At 29.7% G+C, this 14515-nt stretch overlaps 1 protein-coding gene across 1 annotated transcript in view; it reads right to left on the bottom strand.

The window, feature by feature from the left end:
* Positions 1-14515, bottom strand: part of LOC129951310 (serine-rich adhesin for platelets) — a 194464-nt gene that overhangs the window by 60186 nt on the left and 119763 nt on the right. The gene's annotated exons all lie outside the window — the stretch shown is intronic.

The following is a 14515-nucleotide window of genomic DNA, read 5'->3' as shown; positions in this document are numbered from 1 at the left end:
AAATTGCAATTAATCCAAACATAAATTAAAAAAAAAATAAACTTGGTAGAACAAAAGTCTGTTGAGAACTAGGGCTTAGTGACTAATAACTTTCAATCATTCCTATGTTCGAGTATTGTTGTGAGGGATGGAGGGGACCTACAGTTTTAAGTCGTATCTGGACGGCTTATTTGAAAAAGCGCTTTTCATGACAAGAATTACTCTTGGAAGGTTTGTCAATTCCTCGAAAAAGGCAGTACCAGTGAAAAAAAAACTTTAGAGGGCATATCCAGGGATTGAACTCAAGACCTCTGGCATAATAGTCCAAAGTACTAACCATCATTCTAGAGGAACAACATTTATATATATATTTTTTTTCAAATCAGTTTTGTACTTACTAAAAACCAATGTAAAAGATTGTTGTGGTGCACTGGGGCGTATATATAATTTTCTCTTAAATCTAAATTTTCAATAAATTCTCTTTCTTTTGTACGTGTCCCTGTAGATCAATTTCATTTGAAAACCTGAAAGCGTTTTATTAACGATTGACAATTATATAAATGATTTGAAAAAGTACGATCTTCAAAAATTGTACGATTGAAAACTGTTGCCACTATATTAGTTCCTTCTTTCAAAAATAAAGAACAGTTTTTTCACTGAGGTAGTTACCTCTTTTTATATAACCAACTTACTTAAGGGTCAAATAAAGATGTGATTATTACTAGCTGCAGGATTTTAAACTTAACCATACCTTGTAATATGAAATTGAATAAAATGTAAGTTCCAATGATGTTTTTATTGTCCTCTCCCCTTATGATAACTTTAACAACCTTACAGTAAAACGGTTATAAAGTTAATTATTAAGGTGTTGTCAACTTTCAATGGAAAGTATTTGTGGTGTTATATCTTGATCTTGATTTAATGTGGTTAAGAAATTCTATGATGCATGGAAAGGTCACTCTTTGTATGCAAGCTTTGAAACGTTATTTAAATTTAATTAAACTGGGGTAGATAATATTATGCGTTATCTACAGTTGCTTTGAAATCCCTTGATTTATCTTAATTGTATGTATTTCTTAAGAAATAATATTAATTAGTTTAATTAAAATTATGATTGGATATGCACATTATAATGTGCCCAAAGACAATTGTGCAGTATGTTTTCGTAGAAACACATGTCACTAATTGTAAGAAGTCATAAAATTATGATGTAGGGCTTGAAGGCTTTAAAGTTTTGGTAATTTATTCAAATTGTTAAAGCTGAATTCAACGTCTGATGAAAGAAACATGGCTTTTCATTCGAACTTTAGTGCAATTAATTGTTTTGCGAAACCTTATTGCCCTTTTTGGAGGAGAAAAAAAGGAAGTGAACATTGAGGGCCCACAACCTGCAGAGCTGATTTAACAACAGAAGCATAAATAATCTCAACATTTAGCATAAATACATTTTAATAAAGCTCAAATCTTTTTATGGGGTACATATAAGAATTCCACAAAATTAATTTTATATAAAATTCCAAGAAAATTAAATTAAAAACTTAAGTTTGTACAATGGAAGCCATTCGTGCATTATATTTCTAATTTTTTAAGCGATTTGTTTGGATTCACCGTTTTTATAAATTTGAAAACTTTAACCTCTTCCAAGACTTGAAATAAAATTAAAAAGGAATTCTTTTCACAATTTGACAACCAGCAGTTATTTATGTTTTCTAAACAACTTCTTATAGAACAAAAGTTCTCTCAAAAACCAACAAAGCTATACATTCCACAACCAAACCAATTTCAAATTAATGACCATATCCATTACGCATTTTAATCTCTTGTGCAGGAATATCACAATACAAATTATGGTTGGCATTTTGTGTTCAAATTGCCTCCATAAAACTAATGAAAATAATTAATATTACACTTGAATAGGTTTTTAACCTTGCCAATCTGTCGCAACAACTGATGCCAGACCCTTGTGCGATAGCCCATCTATAGCATACAAAAATATATGTATCTACTTATACCTAGACCTACCTATACCTGGTGTTATAAGGACAGTACATACAAACAATCAAACATACCTTAAACTTTAAGATTAAAAAACAAATAAGAAAACAAAAAGAAGTTGAAAAAAAAGCGAAGAAAAAAAATTTCGTTCATATCGCTTCACTGACCGCAAAATTAAAAGGACAAAAACTTTCTTGGGAAATATGTCAACATTGAGAAGAAGAAGTTTCCCCATTTTGCTCTTTAACCTTCACCAATAGTAATGTAAGGTACCTTACATAAAGCAAAGCCCATGCCTCAGCTCGTTGCTTGGCTTGTGCTGCTATCCATGCCTAAAGTGTTGTTTCACAGTTAAAAGTTATATACACAAAGTAATGTATATCAGCATCAGCATTGAAATTACCACCGGGATTTCATGCCACCCAACCGGAAAGGTGCGGCCATGGTAGTATCCTTTCAAGAATCCCAAAGTATCCAAAATATAAAAAAAAACACCTCCCCCATCAGTCCCTCAAGAATCAACTACAATACGGAATTTAGATTTACCCTAGCTATATACAAAGACCAGCGATTACGATGACTACAACGACGTCGACGTCGACGACTACGACTACGACTACGACGCCGGTGACGGTGACGGTAGATGAACAAAACCACATAAATATAAATACTAACGCTTTTTCAGAAAACCAAAAACTCAAGGATCACAGCGGAAATGAAGTAACGCGTGGATTACGGTGAAATACGACCGCAATGAAGGCGGATTGCTGCATAATAATAAGCATACAATGTATAGGGCTTTGTTTTGTTCATCCACTTCACAAAAATGTCCTTATTTTCAGGCGTTTTTCTATCATTTTCTTATTTTTCTCTCGTTGTCTCTCGTTCTCTTTGCAGATTAGATTACTTTCTTCTTTTCATTTTTGGCACAAATCGCATTTTCTGTTTCAGTTTTTCAAGTTTCTGTTGTTGTATTTGCAAGCATTGTTCTTATTTTTAACTGTTCTAGATGAATGATGTCATATAGGTTTGTTTCAAAACTGCATGAGCGCAATTTATAGATTTGTACAAAAAAATGGAAAATCTTTTTAAGCTTTGAAGGCATTTACCTCAAAACATTATGTAAGGGCTTGTGGACATTTATTTTTAAATTTTAAACTGATTTGAGACACGCCAAACAAAGTGACAGTTCCGCAGTGTTTCGGGTACTAATGGCCTTTAGTGTCGTGTCATGGTCGGATATTGGGCTTTTTTTGGTTTATTCCGGTTTTATGTTGACTGTCTTGTATTGTAAGATGTTTAAATCAATTTTTGTTCTATTTATATCACTTGTACACATTTTTTTAAATATTAAACCTTTTGAATTGCAACAAAGGTCTTCTTTCACTTTTAAAGTGACACCATTATTTTTAACTGAACTTTTGTTATAGCAGAATGATGCATGTCACGCTGTCAAAAGTGTTATATTTAATAGCAATTTAAAAAAAAATAGTTAGTTGTACTTGATTTTCAAAAGTATTGTATTCGTATAAAATATCAAACCCGAGATTTTAATCAAAAAGTGGAAAACAGTGGGTCCCCCGATTTCGTCAGTCTAGTCTTTTCCCTACCAACATTGGGTTGATTGAGTTCAAACTTGGAAATTAAGGTTTTGATCCGATTCTAGTTAGCAATTTTTTTTAAAGACTAAAAATAACAAAAAAACGAACTTTTGATTTTTTTTCAAAAACAAGCTGATAGATTTTTTAATGTTTAACGCAAAAATAATTGGTTTTTATAGCTGCAGAAGGGTGCTCTCATAAAACATTTATTCTGTTTCTAAGTTTTCTCAAAAACTAATCAACCGATCTCAATAATTTTTTTTAAAGCTCATTTACAGTCTCAATAATATTTGATGATCAAAAATGCAATTGATTTATAGTTTTGATTTTTAAAAATATATACAAGACATTTTTTTCCAAATTTGATATTTCGAAAATGGGTCATTACTTTTTTAAGAAATTATAATCCAAAACATGTATTAAGTTAAGTATAAAGTTTCTAAATAACTGCACGACAAAAATATTTGGAAACTAAAATAGGAAAATTGTGTACCTATACAAAAATTTTGAAGAATTACATTTTTTATAAAACTAAATGGCGTTTATATTTTTGAAAACAAACTTTTTTGGAAGGCACACTTTTACGAGACTTGAGTAAGTTTTTGTGGCCCTGTTATACATTTTATTTTATTTGGTTTTCTTGTTTTGTAAAAAAAGATTTGAAACAACATTTGCATATGTAAAATAAGTTTAAATTCAATAACTTTTCTTGTTTCCTTTATTTCTAGTCAAAACATATCTTTATACAAAACTAGCGGCTCGGTACGTGCTTCGCTACGTATAAGGCATAGTAATAAAAAAAATGATTATTAAGTTCATTTATTCAAACAAACAAATATTTTAAATTGCTAGCTATTTAAAAGTTAAAATGACCCAAGTAATATATTGTTTATATTATATTTATCAGCAAAGAGTAAAAACTAAAAAATAAAAAGAATTGGGCACTCTTAGTATGGTGAATCTATATGGGTTAGTCTAAAACAGCTGAAACAGGCAACATAAAGTTGGCCATGTGCAAAACATGATTCCTCCAAATCGACCACACAAACTTGAAGTGTTTGAACTTGGGCCTGATTTATGAACATTGCAAATGGTAAACGCACAGGATATTGTAATCATTTGAATTCCAATGGCATGTCAGTTCGAATCATAGGGATACTCGGTATTAAACACACTTCTCCTTTTAGTTTACCAGTTAAGATTGTAGCTTCAATCAAATTTGGCAATAACTTTTTCACTGCCAATCTGGTGCCATTACACAGTTTTGGTGGATTAATGTTTCGCAATATTGTCAATTGATTTATAAGTCCTGACTACACATGTCAGTTTCGCTTGAATTTGAAAATTAATGGCATTGATATGAATGTTTTTCGGTGCTAAAATGGTGCGTTCTCTCAACCAATCAAGATTTCACTAATTCTGAAGAATATTCGGAAAAAAACATTCTATCAACTCATCTATAGAATGCGCAATTGTACAAAAATTGTTTGGTAAAGTTATCAATCCATTTGTACTGTCGATTTGTATTTTTCCATGACCAATTTCCAACAATTGTTATGATAACTCAAGCATCATTATGAAGGTGAATACGCATTTTAAAGTTCAGTGTCATTTTTCGTAAATATCTCCAAAGAACTGATAACTTCAAACAGGCGTTTATTTCATCAGTAGAAGTTGATGGAGAAATGACATTTATTTGTCATTGTGCACTAATCCTATCAAATAATTGACGTTAATAGCAGAACTTTTGCCGTAGCAGAATTTCTCGACCACCTTCAAATAATGTAGCAGCAATTCCCGAAGATTTTGTTCCGATCGAATAGTCGCTAAAATCAATGATACAACGACAGTTTTGCCTGTACCACCAGGTGCATCCAAGAAATAAAGTCCACCTGTATTATTGGAAACGGCACATGTTTTTGTTGAATATTTAATTTGGTTATATTCGATTTTTCAAATAAACGTAAATCATTAGAATTGAACTCCTGCTCACGTTGCAATTCACGATTAAAAAATCATGTATTTCACGATTTAGTGCGGTCTTTCCCATTTGTGCTAATGCTAAATTTAAAATCAAAAATTTTTTATCAAAATTAATATTATGAGTTAAAATATTTCGTATGGAATAAAATAATTTGTCAAATGCATATCTTCATTATTTCTCGAGACATTCGAGTCAAACATCAGATTTTTTAATTTTTATTGTTTTTTGTAGATTGTAATATTTTAAACGGAGAATGGTATTTTTATAAAAAGTAAACTTAATGTAAAAAGCAATATTTTGTATCATTTTGACCATCTTTCAATACTACTTCTGTAGATTTTTTTTTTCCAAAAACTGTTACTTAGAATTTTGTAAAAAAAAGTTCTCAGATGTCAAAAACGTTATTCTTCAATGCATACAATTATTTTGAGGGTAGTATCATTTTTGTTCGCAAAATATTCTAGGTGTCAGCTCTTTTTAGTGTTTTTGTAAGTTTGTATGAGTTTTTAAAAAATCGTTAGTTAAATCTGTATCTTTTAATATTATTATCTGTTAAATTAAATTTATTTCAAGTCTCTGATGGTTCTTGAGATATAAAATAAGGTGCCGAAACAGCTTATAAAAAAGCAGGGCCTTGTGAATTACAACTTTAAACCATTTCTATGTGCGAGTAATTTCAGATATAAAAGGGGACCTATAATTTTTCTGAAGAATCCAAACAAACAATTTCAGAAAGCATTTTTCTGGACAAGAATTACTCTTGGTGGATTTTTCAATTTCTTGCAAGTTAAAGTACGAGTGAGCAATAATTTGAACATAAGATATTTAACATGTCCATCGTACACATTAATCACCACACCACGGTGGTTCTTGAAATATGGTATTCCGAAAGTACGGACGTATTTACACTCACATATACTAAGAACCTTGTTTTTAGATGTTAGGGACCTTAAAACCTAGAGAAATGCCAACATTTTCAATTCGATTTATCGGGCCAGTAACAAAAAGTTACGATGTTAAGCTTATACAGCAAATTTTTTGAGTATCTCATTTAGTATCCGAGATCTGCATAAGTTATCACTTGACTCCAAACGAAGTTTTAAAAAAATTTAAATCTTTTGCTTTGGCTGGTTTGAAAATTACGTTTTTAACTTCGCATTGGAAGTTGTTCTAATGGTTCCGATATGTCGAATTTAAAATGTTGACATTTCTCGATGTTTCAAAGTCACTTGAGTCGAAATAAAAGAAGTTTAGAAAGATGACTGTGAGTGCGTGTGTAGGTACGTTCGTATGTTGCAACGTTTTTTCGTCATCTATAGCTCAAAAACCATACTAGATATCGACTTTAAATAAATTTAGTTGTACAGGTTATAAGGCAGAAAGATGCAGAAATGGTTCTTAAAAAAAAATGGGTAGGTGGTTTTTTTTTACCATAGCAGTTTAAAAAAAGGTGAAAATATTAATAAATAATAAATTGGGTGGCGCAACATTCCGTTGAGAACTAAGGCCTAGTGACTTACAACTCTCAACCATTCCTGTGTGCGAGAAATGTTGTCAGGAATGGAGAGGACCTACAGTTTATATGCCGAATCCGAACGCCTAACTGGAGCAAACACTTTTTCATGACAAGAGTTACTCTTGGAGAATTTGTCAATTCCTCGAAAGAGGCAGTACCCGTGAAAAGACATAGATGGCATAGGAAGGGATCGAACTCAAGACCTCTGGCATGACAGTCCAACGCAATAACCATTAAGCCACGGGTAGTGGCAAAATATTGGTTAACCCTAAATATCCTACGAACTAATAACGCTAGAGACTTGCATTAAATTTTATGTTATTTATTTTAACGTGATTCCAAATAAATATATTTTTGGAAAGAAATCCAATTAACGGTTTTTTTTTATAAATGAAAAAAACTAAAAAAAAAAAACAATTTGTCACCTCGGAAATTTTACGCATACAAAATTAATTCATTTATAAAATAATTTTGTGAAACCAAAAATAACTTTTTTAACATCTGGTGAAATTTTGAAAAAATAATCAAATTGATAGTGTTTTTTTATTTTAAACAAAAAAATTAATAAAAATTGGTAAAAATTGATTTTCGGCTCAAATATCTTTTCAAAGCTTTAAAATAAATAAACAAATAAAAAATATTGTTTTCAAAATTCAGTAAAATTTTGAGAAAACCCGAACTGTCAGTTTTATCACAAGAAACTAAAAACTTTAAAAAATCTAACAAAAGTTGTTAAAAATTGATTTTCGACACAAATATCTTTCAAAAAATTTGAGATTATGGCTTCGAACTAATTTTTACTTTTCAAAACATTAAAATGTTGGCTTTATCTTTGTTTTTAATATTCATTAAAATTTTGAGAAAAATCGAATTGACAGTTTTTTTTACAAAAAATAAAAACCCAAACAAAAAACAATACTAAAAATTTACTTTCGACCCAAATAGTTTTTCAAAAATTAAAAATATCGTCTTCAAACTTTTTTTATTTCACAGAAAATATTGTTTTCGATATTTAGTAATTTTTTTTTATAAAAATCAAACAGTCGTTTTTTTCATAAAAAGGTAAAATCTACAAAAAATAGAACGCAAATTTTTTAAAAATTGATGTTCGGGCTTTGATATCTTTCAAATTATTTTCATTCATTCGTAAAAATTTAGGAAATGCTACTAAAATTGGTTTCATTTTTTTTCGACTTAAAATCTATTTTACAAAACTAGATTTTCAAACGAACTATTACTTTATATGAAAAATATTGTTGGTAGTTTTAAAATTTTAAAGAATAATTCAACTGACAACTTTTTAACTCAACACGAAAACCTACAAACCGTTAAGCAAGTCAAATCGACAGACGGGATGGGAAGTTATCAGTGTGGGTCGCATCCCAGCCACTTTTTTATGCTGCTTTCGAATTTGCAATACATGCAAATAACTTCGTGTTTTCAGCATTGTCATTTCATAGCTTTTCAATATATTTTAAAAAGTTATCAAATTTATTTACAAGTTTTGCTTAGAAAACAAAACAAAAATACTTTTAAACTGGTATGACATCTTCTTCATTCAAAAATAGCAAACTGAATATTGAACATTTTTAATATATGCAGATTTATAGAATACAGTTCCGAATTCAATAACTATAAGTAGCTTAGAGCAAGATTAAGGATCAATACATATTTTCTTTTCCAGACATGTCTTCATATTTGTCTGATTAAAATGTACATTGTCTTTAAAATGAATCGATCATCAAATTAGGATTAATTAAAGATGTCAATTTATTTTATGTAATAGCATGTTGTGTTTTGAAAATAAATCACAGATAGTATATTGTTTCCACTATAAGTTTAAAATTTCGTAGTGAATTCGTTCTCACATTGTTACAAACAAGATGTCTTATGTTACGTATGTACCTAGAGAGATACCATTCCCGAACAAAACACACTCATTCAACTCTAATGCACGATAAAACATAACCCATCTGTGTCTTACTCGTGCCTCTTAGCCCAGATTAACTTGTGACTTGTGTTTAAAATGACAACTTCCAGAACAACCTCATGAAACTTTGTCTTACCATTTATTTCTTTTAACAAAAAAAAAACAAAGAAAAAACTATTAACTTCCTTGTCTTTGTTTTAGATCTTACAAGAAGGATATATGTAAAATCTTAAGAAGCGGGTTTTCTATTTATTTGTAATTTTATCTTTTTTATTCTTATCTCCATTTTTTTAATTTAAGATAAAAAATAATAAACAATGTACCTCAGTATACCTATTTATGTACTCTATTATATTGTGCAGAACAGTGTAAGTTGCCTAAAGTAGGAAAATGGTATAAGGATTGTTTTCAATTTAAAATGTAAAAAGCAAGTTTTGTGTTTTCACTTTTTAACTGGCTGGATGAATTTCTAAACAGGGTGGAAAGGGTAGATACTTAGAAAAGCCAAAGTGGTGAAGAGTTCACTTCCAAAAACCAAAAAAAAATTGAAAAAAAAAATCACAGGGATGCCAAAAAGCTTAATGCTCAGTTTCAGACTTGTGGCAGAGCGAGGATGTTAAAAAACTTTATTTCGTTGTACCTTAAAATCAATAATTTCCATTACGAAAATTCAAAAGGTGTGTAGGGTAGGTAGAAGTTTGTGTTTTTATTTTTTGAGAATTTTACAACAGTTCAAGTTTTTTTTATTTTATTTTCAATTTTGTCTGTGTGTTTTTTTTTGTATCCAACTTTTATTTTGAAACCAATTACCTGTCTTATGTTTTTAAGTTTGATATGTTTATTTAATGGCTGCCGGTTGTTTATGATTCAATTTGCCCTTTCATTTTATAAAAGACTAGTATTAAAGGTGGATTTTTGGATGAGAGAGTTCAGGAAAGTGTTTTATTTTTTAAAAAAAGTTATATTTTTTAAGTTGGTTTATTTTTGTACCTTTAGCGGATTTCAACAAAGCAAAAACTTTTTCTTTGATAGAAAATAATTTTCAGATTTGATGTTTTATCTACGTAGGTAAAAGAGATTATAAATTCCTTTTGTAAGGTACCTACCCAAGGTTTTAAGGTCCAAAAGCTTTTAATAAGATAAATTTATGATTTAATTTAGTTGAATAGTGCTTGAGAACTTATCCATCATAAAATGTTAACAAAACAATTTATTATAGCAAACAAAATGTTCAAAATAAAGAACTTACCTCAAATTGGTAAAAATACTTTGGAGTGAAAATAAAGAGGATGTTTTTTTAATAAGAGGTGTTGAAGTTTTGAACTTAAAACAAATCAGAGATTAACTTTCATAAAATAAAGATTTATTTAAGAGATTTTTTTTGACAATAATGTGCTTATATATGGCATTGACAGGCAAATTATGTCTGAAGCAGAAAGATCAACGGGTGCTATCTTATAGTGATCCAATTTATACATATTCTTCGTACAAAGGTTGAAGGTATTTTAACAATAACACGTCAAAATATGACTTTCAAGGACTCAACTGCATCCGTTGATAGTATGGTGGCGTAAACATATTGGACTTTATTGATTATCAGGAAAAATAATTTACACTGTAATGACATCATGTCACAGGAAGTTGGAACTTTTTAATTAAATAGTTAACAGATATCCTTTTTTAAAATTACAGCTTTCGAAAATAATTAATATCAGTTGATTCCTACAACACACAGTAAACTTGTTTTATTTGTTTTTGCTGGCTTTAGAAGTTTGAAAAGCTCAAACTATCGTTGCCTTGATAAGTGTATTTGATACTATTTTGTATCATGTAATTTGACATAGTTTTATTTTCGAAAGATATGTTCATTGATTATGTATTAGTCTGCTTTTCTGCGATGACATATGGTCCTCGTTCTTTAAATTAAATTTTAAATTATTTTAATAGTTTAGAGTTAAAATTCAACATAATTTATTTTAATGACAGATATTTGAAGTATTTACTGAGAAATTTGAATGCGATGGTAGTAGGTTACTACTAATGCAATTGAATTAAGGCACGAAAACTTTAATATTTACGCCTAACTTTCACTTACATTTAACTTATGTTTGATATGAATTTCTGAATTTTAAAATATAATAACTGTTCACAACTCTCAATTATTAAAGCAAACCAAATTTTGGCAATTTTTGATTTCTAAAATCTAAATCCCTTGAGAAAGTTGGAACAAATATCAATTGTTACAGAAAAAACACATAATATTTAATGTTGGAAGAATATTTGATGTCTAAATATTTCAAAATGTTTTCTAGGAAAGAAAGTTAAATTTAATAGTTATTTATTGAAGGAAAAGCTTTGTAAACCATTTGAAAAATTGTTAAACAAATCAATTTCCAGTTTTGAAATTTTAAAGAGTGGGTTCTGAGAACCAAAAATTAAAGATCTACGGCTAGACTAACAATTTGTCTAATTTTTATATTTTAATGAGTTATTGATTTTTTTTTTCATTGAACATATCAACTGCAACTGCTAGAAAAAAAAGGACTTTTGCAATTTATTGATAAGGGTGGTTTTTTAGCTATTATCTTTCGAGTTTTGTTTCACTGTCAAACATCTTCAGTTTGGTCTATAACTTAACCAAGAATCGTCTTAAAAATGAACAACGCTTGCAAATTATTAAATTTTATTATCAAAACGCGTGCTACGTTCAGAAAGTTGGACATTAAACCAACAACACTCTTACGTATAGTGTGAACTGAAGAAAATATCGCAGCTGTATGGGCCAGTGTTAATGATTACCATCAATTATTGATTTGTCACCGTTTGCAGAAATTGGGCATCTGTTACTAAACAATGTGGAAAATTTTGCGGAAGAATTTAGGTGTGCTGCCATTCAAAATACAGCTGGTGCAAGAATTGAAGCCGAACAACCTACTGCAATCTAAAATTTTTGGTAAATGGGCTCTTGGAAAGTTGGCCGAAGATCTCCTTTTTTAACGAAAAATTGTGTTCAGTGACGAAGCTCATTTTTGGATCAATGGGTACGTAAATAAACAGAACTGTCGATTTTTGAGGGAATATCAGCCAGAAACATTGCAAGAGCTACCAATGCATCCAGAAAAAGTCATAGTTTGGTGCATTTTATAGGCTGGTGGCATTATTGGACCGTCCTTCTTTAAAGATGATGCGAATCGTAACGTAACTGTGAATGGTGAGCGCTACCGTGAAATGATATCCAACTTTTATTTTGCCCAAAATGCAAGAGCTTGACTTAAATGACATGTGGTTTCAACAAGGCGGGGCCACATACCACACAAAACGTAAAACAATAAAATTATTGAAAGGTGAGTTCGGCAAAGATTTTATTTTACTTTCGGGACCGGTCAATTGGCCGCATAGATCGTGCGCTTAAGCGCATTTAGATTATTTTGTGTGGGGCTATGTTAAAGCTCATGTCTATACAGACAAGCCCACTTCAATAAACGGATTGAAAGACACCATTGAAGCATTTATTCGTGAGATACCGGCAGAAATGTTGAAAAGAGTTTGCCGAAATTGGACTAAGTGAATGGACCATTTGAGGTGCAGTCATGGTCAACATTTGCATGAAATAATCTCCAAACATTAAATTATATGGACCGTACTATCAATTTAAATAAATATTTTATGCATGCTTCTGAATTGTATGTGTGTTTTTTTTTTTTGAAAAACTTTGCTATAGCTTTAAGTGAAGAATTAAAAATGTTCCTCAAAATAAAAATGTTCACTTAATTGTTAAAAATAAATGCACTAAGAAATTAAAAAAAAAAACTACTTATTTCGACGGAAAATGTATTTTCAAACATACATTCAAAATTGAAAGTCTATCGCTTATAAATTACCCAAGTTTTCAGTCCAAAAAACTCAGTTTGTAAATTGATGCGTTTGAAGTTTAAGATAGTAGAAAATTATAATTTTGCAATACCTTTAATACAAACATTTGAAAACCGAGTAGCTAATAAAAGGTTTTCCCGGCCATAATCTTTTGGCGCAAAATTTTTGAAATCCTTGGGAACAGTTTAAAATACCAAAAATTCTAGGGTGGCATTTTAAAATTGATTTTTTTTCTACTTGCAAAATAGATTTTATTGATTTAGGCCCTTATTACGAAAAGCGAACGTTCAACGAAAACGTATCCAATATAGAGCAAAATTAAGATGGGTGAATTTCAACGTTCAAATGGGTTAACATCTCTTTCTCCAAAAAAGTAGGGTTTTAAAGTGAATATTGAAATGGTATTCACGAAATGAGTAATTTCAAAAACGTTCGCTTTTAGTCGAACGTTTGATTCTCATTATAAGGGCCAGGCACTTAGAACACTGTCTTAACTTAAAATATACTAAATTAAAGAAACTCTTAAATTCATCAACTTTTCATTCCAGTAGCAGAATCTAAGTAAGCTCCAGTAGAAGAATCTAAGAAAGCACAATCATTTAAGTTTTTAATCAGGTTTAAAAAACTGGAGAAATATCTTTATCTTATTATAATATTACGATTAAGACTAATTTATAAAATAAATCTGAAAAAAAAACAATTCTTAAAGTTTCGACAACAAAATGAGAATTTGTATTCATTTTTGTCTAAGAATGAGGGAACATCTGAGACCTTAAAAATATTAACTGACTATTCTTGGCTTCGAATTTTAATATAAAGACATTTGTTCAAACTTCTGTGAATTGCTGTCCTTAATTTTAGTATTAAATTTTTAATGGAGAAACTTTTTCTATTTTTAAGACTAAAACATGTGTCCATAAGACCTGAAACATTTCTAATTGCGCTACCGATTTTTTTCCTGTTATCAAATGTATCATAAAATTTGTACTAATAATCACAAAATTGTTAAAGTTGTATTGTTTTTTTTCGTTCATTCTTTTAAAAGCACAAACCCAAGTTTCATACGGCAAGGAATTCAAACAACTCAAACTTTGCGTTTTATGCTAAAATCTAATCGCAACTTATTGTAGGTTTTAAACTTTTACCATAAATAAGTTATTAATTGTTATTGAAGTTTGTTTTTTTTTTGTTTCATGATAATTCCAAGAATTGAATCAAACACTCCATAATTACAAAAGCTCTCTTTTAATAAAATTCTATAGAAACGTATAAAAGCCTCTTAAAAGAGCTATTGAATTTATCAACTCATAAAAAGCTATGTTCAATTGTAATTTCAAAAAGTAAAGACCCCTTTTCGACGAAAAATTAAAAAAAAAACAAAAAGCTGAAAAAACAGAAACCAATAAAAAGAACTAATTCGAAATAATTGCTTTCTTCTTTGGTATATAATAATATAAAGCATAGCTTTCTTTCATTCCATTTCATTTCATTGGAAACTTTTTGGCAAAGTAATTAAATTGTTATCGCAACATTAATCACCAAAAAAGCAAAGCACTTGGACAAGGAATTCGCAATTTAAAAGTTTTATTTTTTTTATTTTTTCGAAAACTTTGTATTGTGTGCAATTGCTTGATTTG

The sequence above is a fragment of the Eupeodes corollae genome, chromosome 3 (assembly GCF_945859685.1).
Source record: "Eupeodes corollae chromosome 3, idEupCoro1.1, whole genome shotgun sequence".
NCBI classification, from domain to species: Eukaryota; Metazoa; Arthropoda; class Insecta; order Diptera; family Syrphidae; genus Eupeodes; species Eupeodes corollae.
Note: the sequence above shows the minus strand (reverse complement) of the source record. Positions and strands in the feature narration are given on the sequence as shown.